This window comes from Tenrec ecaudatus, chromosome 2 (assembly GCF_050624435.1).
Source record: "Tenrec ecaudatus isolate mTenEca1 chromosome 2, mTenEca1.hap1, whole genome shotgun sequence".
Lineage (NCBI taxonomy): Eukaryota > Metazoa > Chordata > Mammalia > Afrosoricida > Tenrecidae > Tenrec > Tenrec ecaudatus.
In genome coordinates this window covers 212,931,733-212,958,085 of record NC_134531.1, presented here as the reverse complement: position 1 = coordinate 212,958,085, position 26,353 = coordinate 212,931,733, and the positions used below count along the sequence as shown (strand labels likewise).

Here is a 26,353-nt window from a genome sequence, read left to right as displayed (position 1 = left end):
GTGGCCCCTGTGTCCCATTAGAATCCTGCCAAACTCAAAATACAAACTCACTGCCACCAAGTGAAGTAAAACTCATAGCAGCAGGCTAGGACTGGCCCTTTGGGTTTCTGAGCCTTACGTCCTAACGGAAGTAGACAGTCTCATCCTTCTCCCCTGGAGAGGATGGTGGCTTTGAACCACTGACCTTGTGGTGAGAAGCTCAATGAGCAATCACTCTTCCACCAGAGCTCCTGGTTTCTGTTTCATTTTATATCTAGCTTGCCACAATTCAAAAACAAAAACAATAATGAAAATTTAGGATGTTTTACTTGTCAAAATTTAGAAGCAGAATAAAATCATTCATTGCTGTGCTGTTTGTTTGTACCTTTTGAGAATTTTGAGATCTTCCTTTGGGAAGTGTCTGGGACCAGTCTCCTGACAGCATGTTTAGGTCCGAATATGTTTTTGGCTTGTTGCCCTTCACAGATTGTGAGAGCGTTTTCCACAAAAACGTCTATGACTGCTGGTCCTGTGATCATTGCATTATTGTGAGGGCGTGGTGCTCTCTGCATATACCTATACAAGGGAGAAGCACCCGGACTAGCTTGGTGATGTTTACTGAGTTCTGCACAGGGTGTTGCTTGAACAGCGAGGGTTAGCCACAGGGCAGGAAGGCTCAGAAGACTGGCCCTTGGCAGTGGTTGCCCCTGGGGGAAGTTCTTCCGGAGGCAGCTGGCACTCACTCAGAACTCTCTCCTCCTGCATGGCCTTTCTGTTGCTTGGAAACGAGAGTACATAATTATTCTACTAGGAGGTCAGAGAAATGCCAGCCACCCTATTACAGGGATGCAAGCAAGTCAGCATTACAGCATCCCTTTGCAGAGAGAACTTCCTTTTTCCTCCGGAGAGTGAGAAACAAAAGGAATTCCAAAGTTCATACCTGTTTGGCAAATGAGGCGGTAACATGACTGGAAAACAGAGTGTAGTGCAAAAAATCACAATAAGGATGGAAAATGCATGTCCGAATGGTCTCTTTGCACTGGCTTTTGAATTTTTTCTTTTTTTGTTTTGTTTTTATGTATTATTTATTTAGTACTTTAAAAATCTTTTTAAAAAATAATTTAATTGGGGGCTTGTACCACTCTTATGAGAATCCACACATACATCCATTGTGTCAATCACATTTGTACATTTATTGCCATCATCATTCTCAAAACATTTACTTTGTGCTTAAGCCCTTGGTATCAGCTCCCCATCCTCCCTCCCTCATGAACCCTTGATAATTTACAAATTATTACTATTTTGTCATATCTTACACTGTCTAATGTCTCCCTTCACCCACTTTTCTGTTGTCCATCCCCTAGGGAGGAGATTATATGTAATTCCTAAACTAGTCCACAGAGAGGAACAGTGAATGGTTGGGGAGAAGAGTACCCTGATAATTATTAGGTAAAAATTTTGTTCTATAATAAAGTGTTGAAAAAGATCACAGTTTTTGTATGGCTTAATTTGGTTTGGTTTTTTTTTAATAGCTTTGTCTTTTATTTTCATTTTTAAGTGATTTTCTTCTCAATGAATTTTAAGTTAACAGGTTTAAAAAATAACTGAATTGTCTTTTACTCCTTGACTTGACAATTCCAGTCAATGTCTATCTGACTTGATGTCTTAGCTGGCTGTGATTGGCAGGGGATTGTTTTCTGAAGAAATCTCCCGTTTACTGTGGGTTGGGTGGTTTGCTGAAAATGGACTGGTCCTGACTCTCCACTTTTCAGAGCTGAGTCCTCTTTAGGAATTGGAGGGCTGGGAACCCTGCCTCCATCGTGGTCATCACGAAATGAGGTCATGCATGGATGTGGGGGTTTCATGGGAAACATTTAGAGATGGTAAACCCCAGTATTATTAGATACTCCACATCATTTCAGGTACAAAAGATGCCCGATCCTCTATGTACTTAAGTCAAATTCAATTCCACAGGTTTCTGACCACCCGCCGTGGCCTCTCTCCCCCTGCTGTAGGTAGCGCTGGACACCTAAGCACTTCCCACGCAGCTTAAGATGCTCACAAAATGCTAACAACTGTCTCCTGAGGCAAGAAGGTTCCCACCAAAGCAGGGAGAAGGGAGAATTAAATATCTTCCCTGATGACTCCTCTAGCCAATGACATTGGATGGGAAATTTAAGTGGAACTACTAATTGTTGTGAGACTCCAGCGTCCCGCGTATAATGTGCTTCTTTGTCTGGCGGACGCCGACTTGCGCTCTGCATCTGCCTGGACCCTGTGTTTCCTCTCGGGTTCAGCACTGTGTGAAGGGCTGGGATTCCGCAAGCCTTGGCTCACTGGCGCTCTCTGGTGGCCTTGAGGAGGAACAGCCTCACTGAATCCTCTTCTTAAAACCGGATTTCGTGACACGCATTTCCTTTGCCACCCTCTATGCCTCAGAATGGATTCAATGCCCGTCTTTCGTGCTTTTATTTCCTTCGAGAAGGAGCCCCCCCGGCGGCGTAGTGGGTTGAGCGTTGGGCTGCTGCTGCTAACTGCAAGGTAGGCGCTGCTGATAACTGCAAGGTGGGCGGTTCAAGGCCACCAGGCGCTCTGCATGCGAAAGATAAGGTCTCTGGCCCCTATAAAGACTGACCCTCTCAAACCCTGCAAGAGGGTCGCTTGGAGTGGAATCACCTCTGAGAAGGTGAGAGAGGGCGAGTCAGAGTCAACAACAGCAAGGCATTTTGGTAAATCCCCGGGTTCGTTTGAGCGTCTATCCCTGCCTGACGTAGGGAAAAAATAAGTCATCTTAAAGCTAACGTGGAAGGTGTCGAAGGGATGAGGTATCAGGCATCAAACAACAAAAAATCAAATCATTGTGAATGAGGGGGAGTACAGAGTGGGGACCTAACGTCCATCTGTAGGTAACTGGACACCGGGGAGGAGACGAGCCAGTCAGGGTGCAATGTAGCAACGATGAAACATACAACTTTCCTCTAGTTCCTAAATGCTTCCTCCACCCTCGCTATCATGATCCCAATTCTACCTTGCAAGTCTGGCTAGACCAGAGGATGTACACTGGTACAGATAGGAACTGAAAACACAGGGAATCCAGGGTGGATGATCCCTTCAGGACCAGTGGTGTGAGTAGAGATACCAGGAGGATGGAGGGAGGGTGTGTTGGAAAAGGGGAACCAATTACAAGGATCTACATGTGACCTCCTCCCTGGGGGATAGGCAACGGAAAAGTGGCTGAAGGGAGACATAGGACAGTGTAAGACATGACAAAATAATAATAATTTATAAATGATCAAGGGTTGATGAGGGAGGGAAGGGAGGAGTAAAATGAGGAGTTGATACCAGGGGCTCAAGTAGAAAGAACATGTTTTGAGAATGATGAGGGCACCAAATGTACAAATGTGCTTGACACAAACGATGGATTACAGATTGTGATAAGAGTTGCACGAGCCCCCAATAAAATGATTTTTTTTTAAAAGAAAGAAAGCTCACGTGGAAAGTCACAAACAGAAAGAAAAAAGTCATAAACAGGGAAGAAAAAAAAGCGTTCTCTGAAGAAACTAGCAGAGATCCAGAGTGAGCAAGCTCGCATTGTGACTAAACCTGCGGGTCTCTCCTGATCTGCTTAAAAGACCAGAAACCAAACCAAACTCGCTGTCATCCGGCAGCATTGGCGGTGGGGTCCACCCACCTTGGACCACCGAGAGGCCGCAGCAGGTCCCAGGGGTGATCCCTGAGTGGGGAGAGGGAGAAGGAGGAGGAGGAAGAAAGCGCCCAGGACTGGAGGCAGTCCAGTCTGACCTCAGTGACCAAGCTGCTGACCCTCTGTCACCGGCCTAGCTCTCCCTACCTCCTCCTGGCCCTTCTCTCCCTATGCCCTCACACTTCAGGGTGTAAGATAAAGGCTGTGGCATCACCCCAAAGGGAGCCAAGAGGGCTCTGGAGAACCATATAGGGCCCATGGTTTCACGGGTCAGAGTGGGGTGAGAATTTTCCAATTGTCCAGACTCTGAATGCGTTGAGGAAGGAAGCCTGGGGGATCGTCTGCACTGCCCCGCACAGAATCACTTGAGGAAGTTGATTCCAACAATGGGAATGTCAAAACTCAGAAGGCCAATTTCAAAATAAGAGTCAAGGGGAGGGATATGGGGCCCGTGGTACAGAAAGAAAGAAAGAGGAGAGAGAGAAAGCCAGGTTCTTTCTTCTCATCCCTTAACTTTGTAACTGCTTCTGAGTCCTGCTCCATGGAAGGAAAGAAGGGAGAGGAGCTAAAGAAAGATGGAAAGTAGGGGAGTGGGAATAGGAAAGGCAAGGAGATGACTGGGAATCTACGTAACCAACGTCCACATCCCACAGCAGGTGTGATGGGACCAGGAGTCTTGGTTTCCCCTTGCTTAGGCACAGGCGGCGCTGTGGGCTGTGGCACCAGCTGCCAGGCCTGTTGTAGAAGGAGAGAGAGTGGGTATATGTGTGCATGGGTATTTTCAGGGACACTCTGAACATCATTACTTTTCCAAAGAGGAGCCTCAGTTGGCTACTGCCTCAAAGTTGGGCAGCTCAAGTCCGCCCCAGTGGTGCTGCAGAAGAAAATCCTGAGAGGCCGGTTTCATAAATATTGCAGTCAAGAAAACCCTACGGGGACTGAACAATAGAATTGTATGTGAATAGATCTATTGAATTGTGTGAATATGTCAATAAAATATTATTTAAAAAAATAACAACACAACCTGTGTCAGTCTGGGTACACTAGAGAAACAAATTTGTAGACACTCATATGTGTATAAGAAAGACCTTTATCACCTTCCAGACACTATTGCTGAAGACAAAATGGATGAATAAGGAAATGTGGTGAAGAAAGCTGATGGTGCCCGGCTATCAAAAGATATAACACCTGGGGTCTTAAAGGCTTGAAGATAAACAAGCAGTCATCTAGCTAAGAAGCAACAAAGGCCACGTGAATGAAGCGCACACACCTGTGTGATCACAAGGTGTTGATAGGATCAGGTATCAGGCATCAAAGACCCAGAACAAAAAATCATATCATTGTGAATGAGGGGGAATGCGGAGTGGAGAAACAAAGCCCAACTGTAAGCAACTGGACATCCCCTTAGAGAAGGGTCACAAGGAAGAGATGCACCAGTCAAGATGCAGAATAGCACTGTTGAAACTATAACTTTCCTCTAGTTCTTTAATGCTTCCTCCACCACCACTACCCCCCACTATCATGACTTCAATTCTACCTTACAAATCTGGCTAGACTAGATCATGTACATGGGTACAGATAAGAACTGGAAACACAGGGAACCCAGGACAGATAAACCCCTCAGGACCAATATTGAGAGTAACCATACCAGGAGGGTAAAGGGAAGGTGGGGGGAGAAAGGGGAAACTGATCACAACGATCTATATATAACCCCCCTCTCAGGGGGGCTAGACAACAGAAAAGTGGGTGAAGGGATACATCTATCCATGTAAGACCTGAAAAAACAATAATAATTTATAAATTATCAAGAGTTCATGAGAGAGGGATGGTGGGGATGGAGGGAGAAAATGAGGAGTTGATACCAAGGACTAAAGTAGGGACAAAATGTTTTGAAAATGATGGCAACAAATGCACAAATGTGCTTGACACAATGGATGGATGGATTGTGATAAGAGTTGTACGAGCCCCCCATAAAATGATTTTTTTAAAGAGCTTTCTATAAAAGAAAAATTGAATATTTGATGAGAAAATATCCCATCCCAGTCCAGATCAATCCATAAGTTCAATATTAGCCCATATGTTCGCTACCAATCTATAAATTCCTCTTTAGACTCACATGCAATGACGGCGAGTGCAAGAAGGTCACAAGCCAGTGGGTGGAAAGTCTTATGGATCCTGTAGCAGTGGGAGCATCTCAGCGCTGGCATGTGGCGCCTTCAGCTCCAGGGCTCTAGTGTAGCTCCATGTGCCTTGTCCGCAGGTATGTCTCACAGGGAGTGAGTGAGTGTCCTGCCTTCAGCAAGCTACGCATCCCTTAGCGCCTCAAAGTGAGGTCATCAACCTGTGACCTGATTGACAGGCTAAACTCCACCCCTTCACTTTTAAGTGTCGAATTAATGACAGATTATGTAAGTAACACACCCTATGGGACAGTTCTCCACACACAGATCTGCCCTGAGTCGGAGGCAGGGGGTGGGGTGGAGGAGGCTGGCGAGATCACGCCACAGCAGCTAACAACACCATTTCAATGGGAGGAGAACAGCTATCAAACAACCTCCCAGTTTTGTTTTGGTTTTCCTTCACAGGCACTCATATCTAAATGCTAAATATGACCATGTAGCTCAAAAACATGAGAATTGTTTGTATTTTTTTTTAAAGAAAGTTTTTATGCTTTTGTTTATTTTTAATCAGGGAGGTGGGGGAGGCATCGTGAGAGATTTGGCAGGTTCTTGTGAATTTGCTACTTGCACGGGACTCTGATCTGTCCATTGTCACCTCTACAGAGGGCAGTATCTGTAATATCAGGATGCCGACAATTATTAACTAGAAGATGCAGATCATGCCGAAAGTCAGGGCTCAGCAAGGAAGGCCTAGCAGGCACACTAGAGAGTCGCCATCTCGTGGCTGTTTGGAATCTGCAGGTCTGGAATCTTAAATAGACAGCAGGGAACCCTGGGTCTCTGCACTTCCTAATTCTGCCAATCCAGTCAATCCAGTTAACAAAAGCAGATCTGGTCTGCTTTAGCTAAGGCTACAGCTTAGCGACAGCTGCATGGCCGATAAACCACACGTGGGCAGTTTTAACAAAGCACAGCTGGGGAGGGTGAAACTTCCAAATCAGAGCTCAGCTCTGGGGGAAGGTCCTTGGCTCGTTGATGTTGTTTATGTGGCATGGCATCTCCCATCCCTAACTCCGCTTGCCTTCTTGATTGTTTAATCCCTTTTATATCTCAAATGAGAATAATTTAAGACACACCCTATAATGTCTCATTAGCATAACAAGCATTCTCCAAATGGTTAATAAACATAGGGATTGGGGTGGGTTGGAAGGAAAATCTCATTGCCATTGAGTCCACTCTAACTCCATCCTATAGGACAGAGTAGAACGCCCCTTTGAGTCTCCAAGACAGCAAATATATGGGAGCAGGCAGCCTCAAGTTCCACCCATGGAGTAGTCTGGTGGCTTAGAACTGCTGATCTTATGGTTAGAAGCCCAATTTTTAGTCCACTATGCCATCAGGCCTGGGTTAGGATTCACAGTAAACATTTTGGAGAGGACAAAATTCACACCATAATAGCAACTCAAATCCTGGCTGGTACATTTATGTCCCACTTAAGTGTCACCCCCATGAGCTCCCCAGCCTTCTAGATCTTTACCGTAATGGAGAAAAGATTCTTCTGTGACAGCAATTAAATTTAGATGAAGAAGGATGAATGACATATACGAAGGGGTACCCGAAGAACAAACAGATTTCCCCCCAAAGCTATGTGTTTAGTTTTTTTCACTAAACAACCTTATCAACTTCAAAATACTCTCTATTACACTTAATGCATTTGTCAAATCTGCGATTGCATTCTTGGAAACACTTTTGAAATTCATCTGTTTGAATGGCTGACAGCACCTCCCTCATTTTTTCTTGACTGCTTCTATGTCATCAAATTGCTGTCCTTTCATGTCTCTCTTCATTCTCAGAAACAAAAATAAGTCATTCGTGGAGCAAGGTCAGATGAGTAAGGTGCATGGAGCAAGATAGACATGCTGGGTTTTGCTAAAACCTGGCACACTGAGATGGCTGCATGAGCAGGCACATTGTCATGGTGGCAAAACCATTCCCCCATCTGCCACAAATCAGGCTTTTACTGTCACACAGTTATACTATCTTTTCAGAACCTCTAAATAGAAAATTTGATTAACAGTCTGACCTGGTGGAATAAGTTCCAAATGCACTACCGGTTGACATTTTTCGGGTGTTCAGGAAGTTGACAGATGTCCAGAACGAGGTTTGTCATCAATTGACATTTCACCATTTTTGAAATGAGAAAAACACTCGGACACCCACATTTTCCCAATAGTGCTGTCCTTGTAAGCTGTGTTTAACATCACAACCATTTCTGCGGCATTTTTCCCTAAGCAGGAAACAAAATGTCACAGCTGCATGCTATACTCTTAAATCAGCCATCACACACAAAAAAACAAAGCTCCAGTTAAACAGCTTTCATGGAAAAATTCAGTGCGACCAGAGAAAGCCTTCCCAGGAGACGCCACTGGGTGCACTAACTCAGAATGAGGTGCCTGGTGTTTGCCTAGCCCCCCAAAATGCGCATTGCGAATGCTGTGCCCAACAGAGCTTTTTCCCAAGGTTTGGGGTTTTTTTGGGGGGGGTTACCCCCTCATACATCTAATACAGGATCTACTTCACAGATCTAATTGAAGATCGAATTGAAGACATTTTAAGGGGTCTGTCTGCTTGGACATCCAATCAATCATCATGGAAGCAGCTGCCAAGAGTTCAAACAACACATTGCGTAGGGAAAGCTGCAGGACAAGACTTCTTTAGAGTAGTGAACAGCAAAGATGTTGCTTTGAGGCACTAAAGCATGCCTGTTCCAAGCCATGGTGTTTTCAACCACCTCATATGCACGTAACAGTTGGACATTGAGTAAGGAGGACCGTAGGAGGATCAATGCATTTGAATTGTGGTGCTGGAGAGATATTTAAAGTATCATGGACTACTCAAGACACACCGATCTGTCTTGAAAGAAGTAAAGCTCCTTAGAGGCAAGAATAGGGAGCCGGCATCTTACATACTTTGCACATGTTTTTAGGAGAGACTAGTCCCTAGAGAAGGACATTGTGTTTTACGAAGTAGAGGGACAGAGAAGAAGAGGACAGCCCTCCAGAAGAGTGACTTCATGGTGGCAGCAATGGGTTCAAGGATAGGAACAATTGTGCGGATGGCACAAAGGAACTCCATTCTTAGCATGTTGCTTTCACACAGGAAGCATTTCTCAGGGACACTCTGCCCAGGTACTAGGTCAGCCACCTGTTCAAGATGGCAAGAGCTTTCATGCAAACCAGTGTTCCAAACCAGACTCAAACTCACTGCTATAGAAACAATTCTGACTTGTAGCAATGTGAGCCATCTAATCACATTGCCCTGGGTGGCCAAGAACTCTTTTCTTAATCAGCTGTCCTGCCCCCAGCTGCTTTCTGAGTCTAAAGAAATTCCTTACAGGAACAAACACTCTGACCTCAACGACCATCTGAGCTGACACAAACTACTTCCAGATTGGGTTCCCTGACCCCAGACAGCATCTAGGTGCACAGGCTCGTCACCTAGGACGCGATGTCCCACACCCTCCCTCTACCCCCATCCTCAGCTCTGTGGCTGGTAGAGTGCCAGCCCATACTGGTACCCACGGTCATTTCCTCTCTGTCAGATCCTGGCCCTGTCCTGGTTTCTCCTTTTCTTTATTCTCCCTCTTTTCTCTCTCCATATCACTCTTTCCCACCCTTCTTTGCCTTAGAGATTTCTTTCTTGGCTATGCCCTTTTTTACCCCACCTCCATGTTGTTCTTGTTGTTCTTTTAGGGGGTTTCATTTATTTGTATCTTTTTAAATTTTTTGTTTACATATAATTCACATAAAATAAAATTCCTTGGTTGAAGTATACAAAAACTAGGTTTGCCATCATCACCACAAATAATTTTAGAACATTTTCTTCATTTTTGTATCCATTATATTTACTCCCCATTCCCCATTCCCCTGCCATAACCTAAGGAACTATTCATCTAGTAATTGTCTCTATGGATTTAAAAATCTGGAATTTCATATAAATAAAATCATACAAACAACAACAAAATAACAATCAGAAAATGCTCAAAAGGATAACAAATGGTGAAGAAAGCTGATGGATCCTGGCTATCAAAAGATATAGCATCTGGGATCTTAAAGGCTTGAAGGTAAAGAAGCAGCCATCTAGCTCAGAAGCAACAAAGCCCACATGGAAGAAGCACACCAGCCTGTGTGATCATGAGGTGTCAAAGGTATCAGGTATCAAAAAACAAAAAATAAAATCATTGTGAAGGAGGGGGAGTGCGGATTGGGGACCCAAAACCCATCTGTAGGTAACAGACACCCCCTTACAGAAGGGTCGTGGGGAGGAGATGAGCCAGTCAGGGTGCAGTGAAGCAATGATGAAACACAACTTTCCTCTAGTTCCTAAATGCTTCTCCTCCACTCACCCACCCCAACACCACCAGCACTATCATGATCCCAATTCTACCTTACAAATCAGGATAGACCAGAGGATGTACACTGGTACAGATAGGAACTGGAAACACAGGGAATCCAGGACAGATGATCCTTCAGGACCAGTGTTGAGACTGGCAATACCAGAATACTGAGAGGGTTGGAGGGAGGGTGGAAAGGGGGATTGATTACAAGGATCTATATATAACCACCTCCCTGGGGGATGGACAAAAGAAAAGTGGGTGAAAGGAGATGTCAGACTGTGTAAGATGTGACAAAATAATAATAATTTATCAATTATCAAGGGTTCATGAGGGAGGGGGAAGCTGGGAGGGTGGGAAAAAATGAGGAGCTGATACCAAGGTCTTAAGCAAAAAGCAAATATTTTGAGAATGATGATGTCAACAAATGTACAAATGTGCTTGACACAATGGATAGATGTATAGATTGTGATAAGAGTTGCACGAGCATCCAATAAATGGTTTAAAGGTTTTTAATCTAACTCTATCTGTAGCAATCTACTTTCCAATGCACCCACACTATCTGAGGACCAGGCTATTCACATCCTTGGTCAGTGGACTGAGGGAATTCAGTGGGGTCTCTGCAAATAGAATTTGGACTTTAGATGTCATCCATAGCCTTCTGCAAGCTGCATGTTCAGAATTTAAGGTCCAACACAATTCCCTCCTCTGATCTTGGATTTTAGTATTTACAATCTTTGAATCACCCAGGCTGCTGTGCTCCTTTCCTGCGAATTTAGTTGACTCCTCACTTAGATGGATGCTTGTTTGAAGACAAGCTCCTTGGGTATCACCAATATTATGTCTAATAGACATGAAATATTTGATTTCTTTGCCACACTCTGCTATAGCATCCATATTTTCAGAGATCACTTCATGAGGGTAAATAGTAATGTGATCAGGGCCATTTGATAAGAGCTAACTATTCTTAGATTAGGGTTTATGAAGAAGTGAATGTGTGTGTGTGTGTGTGCGTGTGTGTGTGGTCCTCTGTAGGGGCAGCATTACCAGTTTCTTGAGAAATAATATAGATCATCTCCAAGGGACATTTGGTAGTTCTAATAACCCCCTCTTTAGTTTTGCTTATTGTATTGTTTTCTCTTCCCATTTTATTTTCCTTTGCTTTTTTCTTTCTAAGTATTAAGTTATCTGCTCCCTTGCTTGCTTGCTTTTCTTTATTATTTTCTTCTCATTCTTTCCTTTTATTTGCTATTGGCTCTCCCTCTCCCTTGTCCCATGTGACATGACAAGGCAGATGAGCTTACATGGCTTAGCCACTCCTGTAGCCTCACTTACCGCTCCTGTGCCACCTCATCATTCAGAGGCAGTAGCCAACACCAGCCAAGCCCACCTTCAGCTTCTCATGAGCAGAGAACGGCACAAATGCTCACCTTCTCTCACCAGGACTCAGGTCTCCAATGATCTACAAGTACATGGACTCACCAATGATCTACAAGTACACCACGACCACAGTATCTCAGAGGCAACAGACAATTTCCGTTCACACAAAGAAACAGCGCATAGTGACTCAAACAAGAGACAAAAATAAAGAGCCACAAACTCTTCCTGAAGGAGAAACGGTATTGGCATCACCTTACTAGGAATGGAAAAGAATTGTGTGTGGGTGGCTGTAATGAAGTGAGAGAAAGGTTGAGAACACAGTAGGTGAACACAGAACAAACCTTGGGAAAATGCAGGAAAACACTACAAAAACTTCCGAACTGACCATTTAAAGTATGTACAAACACAGTATATAGAAATGTGGAACACTAATGTTAAGATTTCAGAAACAGGTAATACATTGAAGGAGCACAGGGCTAGAATTGACTCAATGGGAGACTGAATTAGTGAGCTTGAAGATGACGCTCTCAATACCACCAGAGGAATAATCGGAAAAAAGAGTGGAAAGAATCTGAAGGAAGTCTAAGAATTATGGAGGACATCATCCAAAGGGGTAACGTACGGGAGGTCAGGCTTTCAGAGCCCTGCCCGGTGCTGCACCATTCTCACGACTGCTGTGAATTCTGAGTCCACTGGTGCAGCCACTGTGCAAACCCACCACATTGACGGTCTTCCTCTTCTTTGCGGACCATCCACTTCAGCAAGCATGATGCCCTCCCATATGGCTGCCTAAATGAAGCAAATTCCAAGTAACCAGAAATTCAAAAGAAATGTGTAAAAGTCAGGCCAAGCTCACTTGTTACTTACTATAAGTAAAACTAAAGGGACTACTTCTAACTGAAAATCAACAGCAGTAGACAACCACCTGAAATAGAATATGATCAAAAGTACAACAAACCCGAGTCAGATTGAAAATGGTGAAACAGTTATAAAGTGAAAACAAAGACAGAAACCAAAAAAGCAAACGTATTGTGTAGTGATAGAACTTCCAAATGGAAAGTTCATTTTTTTAAAAGAATTTTGGTTTTAAGAATTTCATTTGAAGGATGTGGGCTAAGGCAGTGTACAGTAAGGAGAAGGTTAACAGAAAATGTCGGAGGCGAGGGAGACACTCGGAAAATGGGAGTAAAATGAAAGACAACAGAGGTAACTATTTGTTAAATACACAGCCCTCCAATAACAATGATTTACTAGTAGAGGCATGGATAGACACATGACTGAACAGATGAGTGAACGCAGGTGGGAGCACGCCCAGAATATAGAGAGGCTATTTGTACGTGGGTATGTACCTTTGCGCAAGTATACCAATGGATAAGGATTGGTGGAGACTAGAAGGGGAAACGGTATGAAAACGTCTTTGCCACAACCGATCACCTTGCAGGAATGAGTGATTCATGGGCCTGAGGGTTCAGGACCATGGTCTAGGGGACACCAAGGTCAAATGTCCTCACAGTCCACAAAGACAATGTCCTACATCCTACTTTGGCGAGTAGCAACTGGGGTCTTAAAGGCTCATGAATGGCCATGTAAGGTGCAGCTACTGATTTCTTCCTGTGCAGAGGAGAAGTAGGAAGAGTACAGAAAATCCCTGATGTACTGAAACAGAAGCAATTAGTCTAGTTGACTAATGGACACAAAGCATCAGTATCTATGACTCTGAGACCAGAAGAACTTGATGCTGCCCTGCTCCCACTATGAATACTCTGAAAAGGACCACAATCAAAGGTCCTGGATAGAGTCGGAGGAAAGTATAGGAAAAACTTTAATTATTATTTTTTTTTAAAGCTTGCTGGTCAGCTAGAGACTGGTGGAACCTTTGATTCTATGGCCCTTAGTCACCCTTAAAGTCTGGAAATTAGCACACCTCATGACACAATATTCAGCCAAATAATAGACAGGTCTATACAATAGACACAAACAATAGCGCTAGAGAGGTACTCATGTTACATTTGCAGTCATGCCAAACTCACCTTACAATAACTGTCCGAGAGGTCTAGGGGAGGAGATGAGTCAGTCAGGGTGTGATGTAGTACCGATGAAGAATACAGCTTTCCCCCAGATCCTGGATGCTTCCTCTCCCCCCGCCCCCCAACTACCATGATCTGAATTCTATCTTGCAAGTCTGGATAGGGCAGAGGTTGTACACTGGTGCAGATAGGAGCTGGAGGCACAGGGAATCCAGGGTGGATGATACCTTCAGGACCAAGGGTGTGAGGGGCGATGCTGGGAGAGTAGAGGGAGAGTGGGTTGGAAAGGGGGAACCGATTACAAGGATCTACATGTGACCTCTTCCCTGGGGGATGGACAACAGAGAAGGGGGTGAAGGGAGATGCCAGATAGGGCAAGATATGACAAAATAATAATCTATAAATTATCAAGGGCTCATGAGAGAGGGGGGAGCGGGGAGGGAGGGGAAAAAAGAAGAGGACCTAATGCAAAGGGCTTAAGTGGAGAGCAAATGCTTTGAAAATGATTAGGGCAAAGAATGTACAGATGTGCTTTATACAATTGATGTGTGTATATGTATGGATTGTGATAAGAGTTGTATGCGCCCCTAATAAAATGTTAAAAAAAAAAAAGAATAACTGTCCATTGGATATCAAAAGGGCAGTATTCACTCAAGGATGAAGTTCAGAAGGTGTGAGAAACATGGAAGAATGGAAACAGAAGGCACAAGGCACAAGTGGGATAAGTGATGCTGCATTGAGAGGATTGCAATCAATGAGATGAAACAAGATGTGTATGAATTATTGAATGCAACACTGTACCCAATTCACAAAAAAAGTTTAAAATTTTTAAATAAATAAATGTTTGTTGTAAATGCAATGACCCAATTAGAAAATGTATGGCAATCTTTCAGACAAGTGTAAAAAGGCTGAGAATTTTTGAGAAAAAAAAAAGGAGAAAATTTTAGAAACCATCTGGAAATCTTAAATAGATGACAGTAATTATTCTGCTGTATAGAAACAAGTCCTAAACAAGAAAACTGGAAGTTGGTCTCTGATTTTCTGCTAAAATAATTGCCTGTTTTCAAATATTACAGTTTTCAGTTTTACAACATCACTGACAAACACCACCACCCCACTCTCCGCCTGCCACTTTCCCCTGTGAACCAATTCACTCTGCCAACTCTGTCGTCAACACGCTGTCCATTCCCCAAACCGCTGACGAGGCCCTTCCTCCTGGTTATAACCCAATGCTCGTTTTCCTTTCCCTTATTCTTCAGCTTCCAAAAGCTAACGTCTATTTTCCACTCCCTGCAGGCTAAGTCCATCCCAAACTCACAGAAATTTCCTGTTTCTAGTAAGAAGAAATATTCCTTCAGTAGCTAGGATGACATAAAAATATAAGTCCCTTTATCTTCTAGCAAGTCCGCCTGTGCCGAGCAGTGTTGTCGTTGAGTCAGCTCCAACTGACAGACAGTACCATGACCCAGTGGTGCACTGCCATCCTGCTCATTGATATGTTGAAGACAATAGGTGTGGTGAATGTGTCGATCCATCTACCTCACTGAGCATTAGCCTGTCTTCGCTGGCCCGCTCCTTTAGCAAGCATGATGGCTTTGCTGGATGCACAGGTGTGCTGTGTTGTAATTGTCTGCTCTTCATCTCCCTAGCTGCTAATGGATATAATAGCTATTAATGGACATCAATTATGTGCTTTGAGGGGAGAGGATGATGGCCCTCTGCTGTAACCCAGAGCTGTTAAGCTATTTCAGTGGGACAAAGCAGAAAGAGTTGTTCTTAAGCACCAGTGAATTCAGCTCATTCTGAACAAGGACAATAAATGGCATTCATTTTTTGACCCTACAGAGGCGCTTTCAAATTTTACCTCTTATTGCCCCTTCCCCCACCTTTACTCCGTACATGCTATTTGGCTGATATTTGTTCCTAGGGAAGAAAAAGCTGGGCTTTCTACTATCAGGATATGAACTTGGATGTGATCTAACCCGATGGATGGGAGGCCAACTTCAGGGAACCTGGGATAATGTGTGCTGGTCTACTAGTTTCTGTCTCTATCATTCTGCAGATCATTGTCATAGGCTGGGTGCTCTGGAGAAGCAAAACAAGTGAAGGCAAGTTCCATGCCTGTGGACCAGATGTCAGGCTAGAAACTTCGGAGTCTCACAGTTACAGTGGCTCATGAGCCTAAGTTCAGTAGGTCAGATGGCAGGCATGGGGCTGCAGAGATGAGTGAATTCAAGATTAGATGGCAGGCTTCTGACAAATGCCAGGATCAGTGGCTCAGGTCACTGGCTCAGGTCCAAAGAGCTAGAGATCCTGCAAGCCAGATGCAGGACCCGGACCCAGCAAAAAGCAAGTAAGCCTTTGCGTAGTGTCCACTGAGGTTGAAAATTGCCCACACCCTCAAGGAGATCTCATTACAGGTCCAAACCCTGAGCATACTGGCCCCGCCAGTTGACACGAAACCTCACTGTCACAGTAATAAATGCCATTCAAACTGTTTGCAAGGTGCTCTGCTCCTCATGGTTTTTCACTGAGAAGCTGTGGCTGTACTAACAGTGAAGTCCTTTTCTAGAAGTGGCCTTGCCTAACGATAGCTACAAAGAAAGAGAGACGAAGTCTCGACATCCTCATTTCTGAGGCGCACTCTGGTTGGACTGGAGTGGGAGTCCTTTGGGCAGCTCTCATCACCAAAACCACAATTGTAATGCATCCTCTTTTTCTTCTTTTCCTGAAAATTGAAAAAATTCAAGGAACAATAGTTCTTCTTAGGTAACCTTAAGTTGTCGCTGACCCATTGCAAACATATGCGCCACAGAACAAATCGCTGTCCAGTCTTGCCCCATCTTCACAGTTGTTCCTGTGCCTGAGCCCACTGATGCAGCCACTGTGCCAATCCATCTGGCCAAGGCCCTTCCTCATTGTTGCTACCCCTCCGCCTTACCAGGCCTGATGTTCTTCTCCAGGGACTGGTCTCTCCTGACAATATGTCTAAAGTGTGTGAGATAAAATCTTGCCATCCTTGCCTTTAAAGAACATTCTGTTCTTACTTCTTCCAACAGATTGGTTTGTCCTCTTAGCAGTCCTTGGTACTTTCAGTGTTCTTTTCCAGCACCACGGTTCAAATGTATCTATTCTTCTACGGTCTTCCTAATTCAATGTTGAACTTTCATATGCATATCATGCAATGGAGAAGACCATGGCTTGGGTCCGGTGCACCTTAATCCTCAAAGTAACGCCTTTGCTCTTCAATACTCTAAAGAGGTCTTGGGCATCAGATTTACCCAATGCAATAAATCTTTTAATTTCCTGATGTTGCTTCCACGAGCACGTTTTGTGGATCCGAGCAAGACAAAGTCCTTGACAACTTCAATTTTTTCCCATCTGTCATGATATTTCCACTAGGTCTAGTTGTGAGGACTTTGGTCTTTCTTACATTGAGTTGTAATCCATACTGAAGGCTGCAATCCTTGACCTTCATCCACAAGTGCTTCAAGTCCTCCTCACTTTCAGCAAGCAAGGTTGTGTCTTCTGCATACTTCAGGTTGTTAGTAAGCCTTCCTCCAATCCTGATGCCAAATTTAATCCACTTTGTATGGTGATTTGCTCAGCATATATATTGAACAAGTATGGTGAGAGTATACAGACCTGTCACACATCTTTCCCAATTTTACACTATGTAATATTCCCTTATGCTGTACACAAAACTACCTATTGATCCACATATACGTTCCACATGAGCACGATGAAGTGTTCTGGAATTCCCAATCTTCTCAAGGTTATCCACAGTTTCTGATGGTCCACACAGTCAAATGCCTTTTCATAGTCAATGAAACACAAGTAAACATATTTCTGGTATTCTCTACTTTGAGCCAAGATCCCTCTGACATCAGCAATGCTATCCCTGTTCCGTGACCTCTTCTGAATCTGTCCTGAACTTCTAGCAGCTCCCTTTCAATGTACTACTGTAACCATTATTTGATGATATTAAGCAAAATTTTACTTACGTGTGATGTCATTGATATTATTCTATAGTTGAAGATTCTTCTGTTGGGTCTCCTTTCTTTGGAATGGGTACAGATATGGATCTCTTCCAGTCGGCTGGCCAGCTAACTGTCTTCCAGCAAATTAAATATTCCTAAATGCTGTCCTTTATTAGGTTCCTATGAACAAGGCCCACTTTGAACTAAGATTCTCAGTATCGGATCCTGACCCTCTCCCAGGCCAGCCAAACTACCAAAGCCTGGATCTTACCTTTGGGAAGGTTCCTAGAAACGTGGGCCCATATTTTCCTCATGTTCATACTTCGATCATATAAGGAAATCCATTTTTCACTAAACCTCCCTATGCTAAGGTACTCTTGGATCTCCAGGCCCTCTTGAACTAGATGTTGTGTATGCCCCAGATTTTCTCTGCTCCCAGCCTTGTTCCCTGCCTTCAGCTCCTGTCTAACACCTTAACCGCAGCTGCAACAGAACTTATTGTTATTGTTAGTTGCTATTGAATTAATCCCAACTCACAGCGACTTCAAGTGTGCAGAGTGAAATTGTTCCATGGGACGTTCAAGGCTGTGAGATTTTGGAAGGTGATCACCAGGCCTATCTTCTGAAGTATTTCTGAGGATTATTAGTCAAGCACTCAACCAATTATACAACCAAGGGCCTGCCCAACAGAAACCCTCTTGCCAATTATTATTCTAATTCTAGTATTTCATCACAGTGTGACTAATACATTTTTTTCTTACAGTTTTTTAAAAGCCAGCATGTTACTTTAGATTGTGTTCCTGGTTTCCCATTAGATGGTAGTCTGTGGTACACAACCCAGCATTTCCCATGCTCCCTATTGTCTTTACTTTGATCCATGTTAACCTCTTCTTGGTCTTTATTTTCTGCAAAGCATTAATTTGTCAGAGGCCAGAGAATAATCCAGAACCACTAGGCTGCAGAACCAACCTTCTTATACGTCTTGTAATCTTGTTCATCCTACTTGTAGAGGATTAACTCACAAGCTTAGGTTGTCCATATCATATATATTAAATATTTGACTCTTGACTAACTCTTGGGGACCACATAGCCTTAGTTTGAATTCTAGAAAGACTATAGACAAAGGCCAACTACACAATAATTGGCCAGTCAAGCACTTACATCCTGGACAACAAGGTTCAGGGGAGCTTCTCTGGTTGACAATACTCTTCATGTTTTGCCATCTATGACCACTGGGAGAAGCGAGCACAGTCCACATGACTCTACTGGGAGAGGACAGCTGGAAATTCATGGCTGGTCTCTCCTGGATTCTGGCGTATGCGCCTCTTCCCTCAGTTGATTTTAATCTGTATCCTTTGTAATAACCACCAGTATAACAGTGGATTTTTTTAACCTGACAGTCTCAGGAACTCTTGAAATATACTTTGTACAAATCTAAACTATAAATCCATCCCAAAGAAAACTATTATAAAAATTAATTGTGCCATTTTCCCTAAAAACTGGGCCTCCAGAGAAGTCGGATTAAGAGTTCATGAGGCCACAGGTTAAATGCAACATCTAGAAAATAAAATCTTTATCAATATATCTTGCAGGAAAAACAGATATTTTTCCTTAAATTTTTTAAAATTTAATTGGGGCTCATACAATGCTTCTCACAATCCATCCATGCATCCATGTGTCAAGCACATTTGAATATCTGTTGCCATCATCATTCTCAAAACATTTGTACGACTTTTTAGCAGTAAAACAAAAGACTTCAAGACAGCATTTCTACTGGTCTCAGACTATTGTAGGCTTGTATGGTAGTTACATGACATTATATCAACTTCAAGATGTCTATACGTGTAGGAGTGGAATCCAACCTGTCAATCAGGTCACAGCCTAATGATGCCTCTTTAGGAATGTGGCCTTCTTTTAAGATGGGGAAACTGGGAAGTACTCTCTCTCCCTGCCCCTTGGCCTTCTTGCTTGCTCGTACTCTGCACTGACCCTGAGATCTCCCAATGCCCCGCCATCTTTCCACCAACCTTAGATCCACATGACTCTGTAACCACCAGCCTGTGATCTTCCTGAATTCTGCATCATTGCATGTGACTGTGTGAGTCTGAAGAGGGACTTATGGACTACTATCTGATATATGGACTGTAGTCGGACCAGGCTGGGATGCCTTCTTCCTATATAATTACTTCTTGCCATAAAACTCTTTCGTAAATATAGATGAGTGTCACTGGATTTGCTTCTCTCGTCAACCTGGCCTAGCACACTTAGGTTCTTAGACACATGACTAAAATAAATGGTCCTTCCTCTGCGGTAAAAATCCGATTGGTGGAAATTCGACAAGGTGTTCACCAAAAAAGCACTCATTTTTGGTGTCCTCATTTCTTAATGCATGTTATTTTGATAAACAGAACAAAGGCCCCGAGCTTCCTGGTGGGTAAATGATGTTGAAGATTTATTGGGCTAAAAAACAGGCTGAAATTTTTCTCCTCTGGCAGAGTTAATGTCTTCAATCATATCCCCAGGGTGCAGTTAATTTGTTTTAATTGATTGGAGTGCCAATGGCAATGCAGCATAGTGTCTTACTCATCTAGAATTAACATTATTAGCAATCATTAGTCTTCTAAATAATTTTTTAGACAATCATAGACCATTTTGTCTAAGAGACATATCATAGGTGGCTGACTTTAAGAAACAGAAATTTATTTCCTCACAGTGTGGGAGTCAAGAAACCTGAATTTAGGGTGTTGGTTCTCAATGCTTTCCCTCACTGTTAGCTCTGGGGAAGTTCCTTGGTCCTTGGCTCCTTGATGGTTGGTTTTCACTCGGGGGCTTTCTCCTCCTGTAAAAAGTCACAGTCTCAGAAACCCCTGCGGGTGGTTCTACCCTGACCTGTTGAGTTGCTGTGAGTAGGAATCCACTTCATGGAAATGTGTTTGGCTTTCTTTGTTTTCATGGGGGCCTACCGGTGTGTGTTCTCCCATCTACACTGGCTCCTCTACAATCTGCTTTTTCGAATGTCTCAAAGTATCTACTGAAAACACATCCTACACGGAGACCATCTCATTAAAATGACAAGGAAGACCCGTTCCCACATGGGATTATAAATGTTACAAGTAACGAATGCTCTCAGCACTGCTTCAGTTTGCTGGCACATTTCAATCAGTATTTTGTCAAATCCCGGAGTCTTGTTTTTGGCTAATGTGCTCAGTGCAGCTTGGACTTCTTCCTTCAGAAGCATTGGTCATATATCATCTCTTGAAATGGTTGACTGCCAATCAATTCCTTTTGATACAGTGACCCTGTGTAGTCCTTCCATCTTTGTTCAATGTTTCCTGCATTGCTCAATGTTTTTCCCATCGAATCCTTTAATAATTCAACTCCAGGCTTGAGTTTTTCTTCACCGAAACGTGTCCTTTAATGCTTTCTGACTTTCATTTAGGCTTTTCCTTTCTTTTCTGTCTTTTTAATAACATTTCGCTGTTTGCATGCACGATGCCCTTGATGTCATCCCACAATGGTCTGCCTTTCAGTCATCTGTGTTCCACACATCAAGTATCTTCTCGAGATGGTTTCTAAATGCAGGTGTGATATTCTCAAGGTTATATTTGGGCTCTTGTGGGCTTGTTTTGATTTTCTTCTGTTTGAATCTACACTTGAATAGAGCAGTTGATTATCTCTTCCACATTTGGCCTTCGGCTTTGCTTTGGCTGATGATATTAAGCTTGTTATCCATTTGATTCTTGCGGATTTTATCTGACAATGTTCTGATCTATAGTCACCCTTTATGTTCGTGAAAACTGGTATTTGCAATGAAGTTGTTGGCCTTGCAAGATTCTATAAGGGATCTCCAGATTCATTTGTATCACCCATATTTTCTAGTGTTTTTTTTTCCAACTTTAGCATTCCAATCACTAGTAATTGTCACTGCATTTTGTTTGTGTGTTTGTTGTGTGATTTCAGACTGCAGAAGTTGGTAGAATTATTTAGTTTCGTCATTAACTGGTATTAGTGGTGGGTGTGTAGATTTAAATAATAGTTACCATACTCACTGGTGTTCTTTGTAGACATTTAAATTGGATTAACAATTGTATTAATTGGATTTCCTTGTATGTAGGCAAACCTTACCCTATCACAGATTGTATTGTGCTTCAAGCTAGATCTTGAAATTGTCCTTTTGATGGTGAATGCAGCACCATTCCTTTTGAATGTACCATTCCTGGCACAGTAAACTATGTGACTGTCTGATTCAAACTGGCCAGTACCGTCCATTTCAGCTCCTGATGCCTAGGAAAAGTATCTTTCTGCATCACACTTCATTTTTGACAACATCCAATGTTTTAAAGATTCGTTTAAAATATTCTGTGTTGTGATTATTAGTGGATGTTTTTAACTGCTTCATCTTATAGTTGAGCCATAACGTCCCAAATACTATGCTTCTACCAAGTCACTGGGGCTGACCCACTTCGAGGGGATAATAGCTCTTCCCCAGTCATATTTGGAGTATATTCCAACCTCAGAGCTCACATCCCAGCACTATTTCAGATGGTGTTCTGTTGTGGTTCATGCGATCTTTAGGGGCTCATCCCTCAGAAGTGGACCACCTATTCCTTGCTCTTCTCAAAACTCAAAACTCACTGCCTTTAAGTCCATTCCAACGCATAGGGACCCTATAGGACAGGGTAGAACTGGTCCTGCGGGTTTCTGAGACTGTAAATTATTTACAGGAATCAAAAACCCTGTCTTTCTCCCTCGGAACCCCTAGTGATTTTGAACTGCTGACTTTTCAGATCAGAGCCCAATTCCTTTTTCCTAATCTGCTCTTACTCTAGAAGCTTCTCTAAAACCTCTTATTCTAGAAGCTTCTCTGCTAGTCTGCTAAACATTGCAGCATAGCGATCTGTATCACAGCAACATGCAAGCCACCATAGGTCAACAAACTGGCAGAATATATACAATATTCATAGTACATATAGTTCATATAATCCATCAAACCACTGCCATTGAGTCCATTTCAACGCCTAGCAGCCCAGTGTGGGGATGTTGAGGCAGTAAACCTCGATGGAAGCCATTGTTCCTGTGTAGGTACATGTTTCTGGGAAGGAGAAAGGCAGATTTATTTGAAAGATTGACAATGCAGAGAAGACAGGAGCATTTCTATCACCAAGTGCTCCCCAGAACAAAGAAAGGATTTTTAGATAAGAGAAAAATAGAATCAGTTTTGAAAAGAACATGAATAATAGTGTAACAGTTTCAGGGCATCAGTTAATAAACACCATGTCTCCTTCCTGAATGCTTCCTTCTGCATAGGACGGTGACTGCGCAATAGAACTATTTATTTATTTACTTACTTATTTATTTCCTGTGACTCAAAAGAAGAAATTTCAACCTGGTTACCCTTTAACCAGCATTCCTATTCTCTGGCCTAAATTCACAAGCTATTTATTTGTTTTAATTCTTACTGAGAAGGAAACTAGAGCAAATCATATTAAAATAATACAATTCTTAATAATCTAAACCCACTCTTTGTTTATTCTTCCATGACTGCATTTAAGTCCCCTTAACTTTAATTGGAGCTCCAGTGGTACAGCAGTTGGGCTGCTATGTGCAAGGTCAGCAGTTTGAAACCATGCGTGACTCCTTAGGGAAAAGACAAGGCTTTCTATTCCCTTAAACCATGCGTGACTCCTTAGGGAAAAGACAAGGCTTTCTATTCCCTTAAAAAGTTAACATCTCAGAAACTCACAAGGTCAGTTCTATGCTGTCCTATCATGTCACTATGAGGCAGCATCAACTCAATGGCAGTGAGTTTCAGTTACTTAAATCATTTCAATAAAAATTACCTTAATCTCTAGCTTCTAAAAGGACACAAAAGAGGCATGTTCATCTATGTTAACTTTTGTTCAATTTTAACTAAAACTACAAAACAAGCAAAAATGCATGGGGCCCCAAAAGCTCACTGAAGCCCAATGTGACTTCACAGTGTCAACTTTTTCCCAGGAAGCAGCTGGTGGGTTTGAACCTCTGATGAATTAAAAATTTACATTCTACTAGCTGAAAAATGACTGCAAGTACTTACCGGTGAAAGTAAAAAACAAAAATAGAACTTGCATTATGAATTATATCTAAATGAAAATCCTTATAGATTGAATCAATAAATAACATGATAAATAGGAGGGGAGGATTGAAGTTTCCAAGGATTTCATTCTACTTGGATCAGCATTAAGTCCCATGGAAGCAGTAGTCAAGAAAACAAATGATGTCATATTGGGAAAATCTGCTGAAAGAGACCTCTCGAAGGTGCTAAAAAGTTAAGGTGTGACTTTGATGACTAAGGTGCACCTGTCACAATCTTGAACAAATAAAAAAAAGACAGAGGTTTTGAGTACTTAAAATGCAGTGCTCACAAAGACTATGGAATAACCTATGAACTTCCAGAAGAACAAACAAATCCATCTGAGAAGAAATGCCACCAGAATGCTCCTTGACTCTTTGGATATGACTCTAAGGAAGACCAATCGCTAGGAAAGGACGTCATGTTGGTAGAGTTGACAGTCAGTGAAGACAAAGGAAGCCCTCAGTGGGAAGGACTGACATAATAACCACAACAGACAAACATACCAACAATCATGAAGATGGCCCAGGACTGGCGATGTGTCATTCTGTTACACTTAAGGTCGCCATGACTCAGAGTCTCAACTCAACACCAGCAGAGAGTGTAAGCCACGGAGCAAGACAGGTTTGTTGATAAGCCTTTGGCTCTCCTGCTCATCCTGCTAATGAGTTTTTGGCTATTGAACTATCCAGTGCAATGACACAGTGGATTGGGGGAAAGTCAGATGGCATAGACTTGAGTCTTAGCTAATATATGTTTCCTTAATCAACTGTTTACAGGTAGGCCATTTCATACTCTTCACACATGTATAATGGCTTCTATTTTTAATTATTTCCTATAGGAACATGACTCGGGGATGAACCTGAAAGCGTGATGTCTAACAGCAGTTGTGCCACGCAGTTTATGCTTCTTCCCCAGCTTTCCTCTTGGCAGAAGCGACATGTAATCAGGTACCCTCAAAGCCCTCAGCCCAAGAAAAGCAGGCTTATGCAGCACTCTTAAAGCCTTCTGATACCCAGAGTCTCACCTTGGATTCATGAAGACTTACAGAGAAGACATTGACAAAACCTACATATACATGGTATGGCAGCCACCACTAGGAGGGAAGAACTTTTGTTTCTCAGTGAAACTTAATGAATTCAAAGACTTACCTTCTAGATAAAAATTAGACTAAGTAGCTTAACAAATTTCTGGGGAATGCATGGAACTATTAGAGAGAGTGAAATGGGTCCAGAGGTTATGTTATTTCTGATAACAATTTCAAAAATGTTATCACAATTTTGACTCATAATGATCATATAGGACAGAATAGAACTGCCCCATAAAATTTCCAAGAGATTTCACAGAAAGAAGCTTTGGTGATATAGTGGGTTAATCATTGGGGTGCTAACCATAAGGCCAGCTGTTCAAACCTGCCAGCTACTACGATGGAGAAAGATGAGACTGTCTGCTGCCATAACAGCTTACAGCCTTGGGAACTCTATGGAGCAGTTCAAATCTATCCCGTAGGGTTGATAAAAGTCCAAATCACCATGAAAGCAGATTGCCACATCTTTCTTTAGATGATTTCTAACAACTGGCATTTCTGTTAGCAGCTAAGCACTTAATCACTGAGCCATTCAAAAACCAAACCAAATTCACTGCCATGGGTTCCAATGCCCAGCAACCCTGTGCAGAAGTTTTGAGGTTTTGCTGGGTGGGAGAAAAAAAATAAAAAGATGAGACAGGATCACTTTTTCTCCCTCATAGCGGCTGAAGGACTACCCTACTGTGGCCTTGGGGTTCCAGGGCAACTTAAAAGGCACTAGACATGTTTTTAAATGCCAAAATTAATTTCTGCCACTGAATTAATTTCTACTCAGAGTGATTCTACAGGGCAGAGTAGAACTACCTCTTTGAGTTTCAGAGGTTGTAAATTGTGGGAAACAAAGATTTCTCCCAAGTTGTCTCCCCAAATATATGCCAAACTTAGCTGCTTGCTACACATGGTGCACACGCTTGCTACGCAAGAGTATAGCTGCTTGCTATACACTTGGAGGTCAACAGAGGTAGGTCAGGGGTTATTCTCCCTAAGGGTTATCAGCCATCCAGAGCAAGCAGACACCACTGTTTATCCCACAACAGGTAGGACCCACTCCCTTCTGATAAGGATAGTAGTTGACGGTTTCCTTGTAGGAGACCCCAGAGAGGTCAAGCCCACCCAAGGGTGACCAAGGTTAGGCTGCCATCATGAATCCAGGTCCGCCCATCTTGTCACATGTGTTCCTCTAGTCCCTCCCCTTCCTATGGGCACACCCCTAGCTCATCCTCTTCCTGTCACGCTTATGCCTATTGTACTGCCCCTTCTTGTGACATGTGGTTACCTGTAATCACACCTCACTAAAGAGTGATAATCCTTGGTGAGCAATAAAGTGAGGCTCTCTCTCCTGAGTCTCTCCCCATTAGGATCACCAAGCAGGGCTGAGGTGAGCATGCTACCATGAATTGTGTCTGACTCCATTACTTCAATCTCTCTTCTATCTCTCATGCTCTCGATGACTTTACTATAATCTCTACTTATTATCACTGTACAATTGCACCTACCAGACCTGTGATGATTTGTTGTGGGCCCTCCTTTACCCTGTAGTAAATCTTTATGGGAACAGAAAGTTAAATCTTT

At 42.8% G+C, this 26,353-nt stretch overlaps 1 long non-coding RNA gene across 1 annotated transcript in view; it reads left to right on the top strand.

The window, feature by feature from the left end:
* The first annotated feature begins 2,407 nt into the window (after positions 1–2,407).
* Positions 2,408–26,353, top strand: part of LOC142441327 (uncharacterized) — a 30,589-nt gene continuing 6,643 nt past the window's right edge. Inside the window, exons 1-2 of the long non-coding RNA XR_012782899.1 lie at positions 2,408–2,520; positions 24,536–24,775. This is a non-coding gene — a long non-coding RNA (uncharacterized LOC142441327). The remainder of the gene's footprint in view (positions 2,521–24,535; positions 24,776–26,353) is intronic.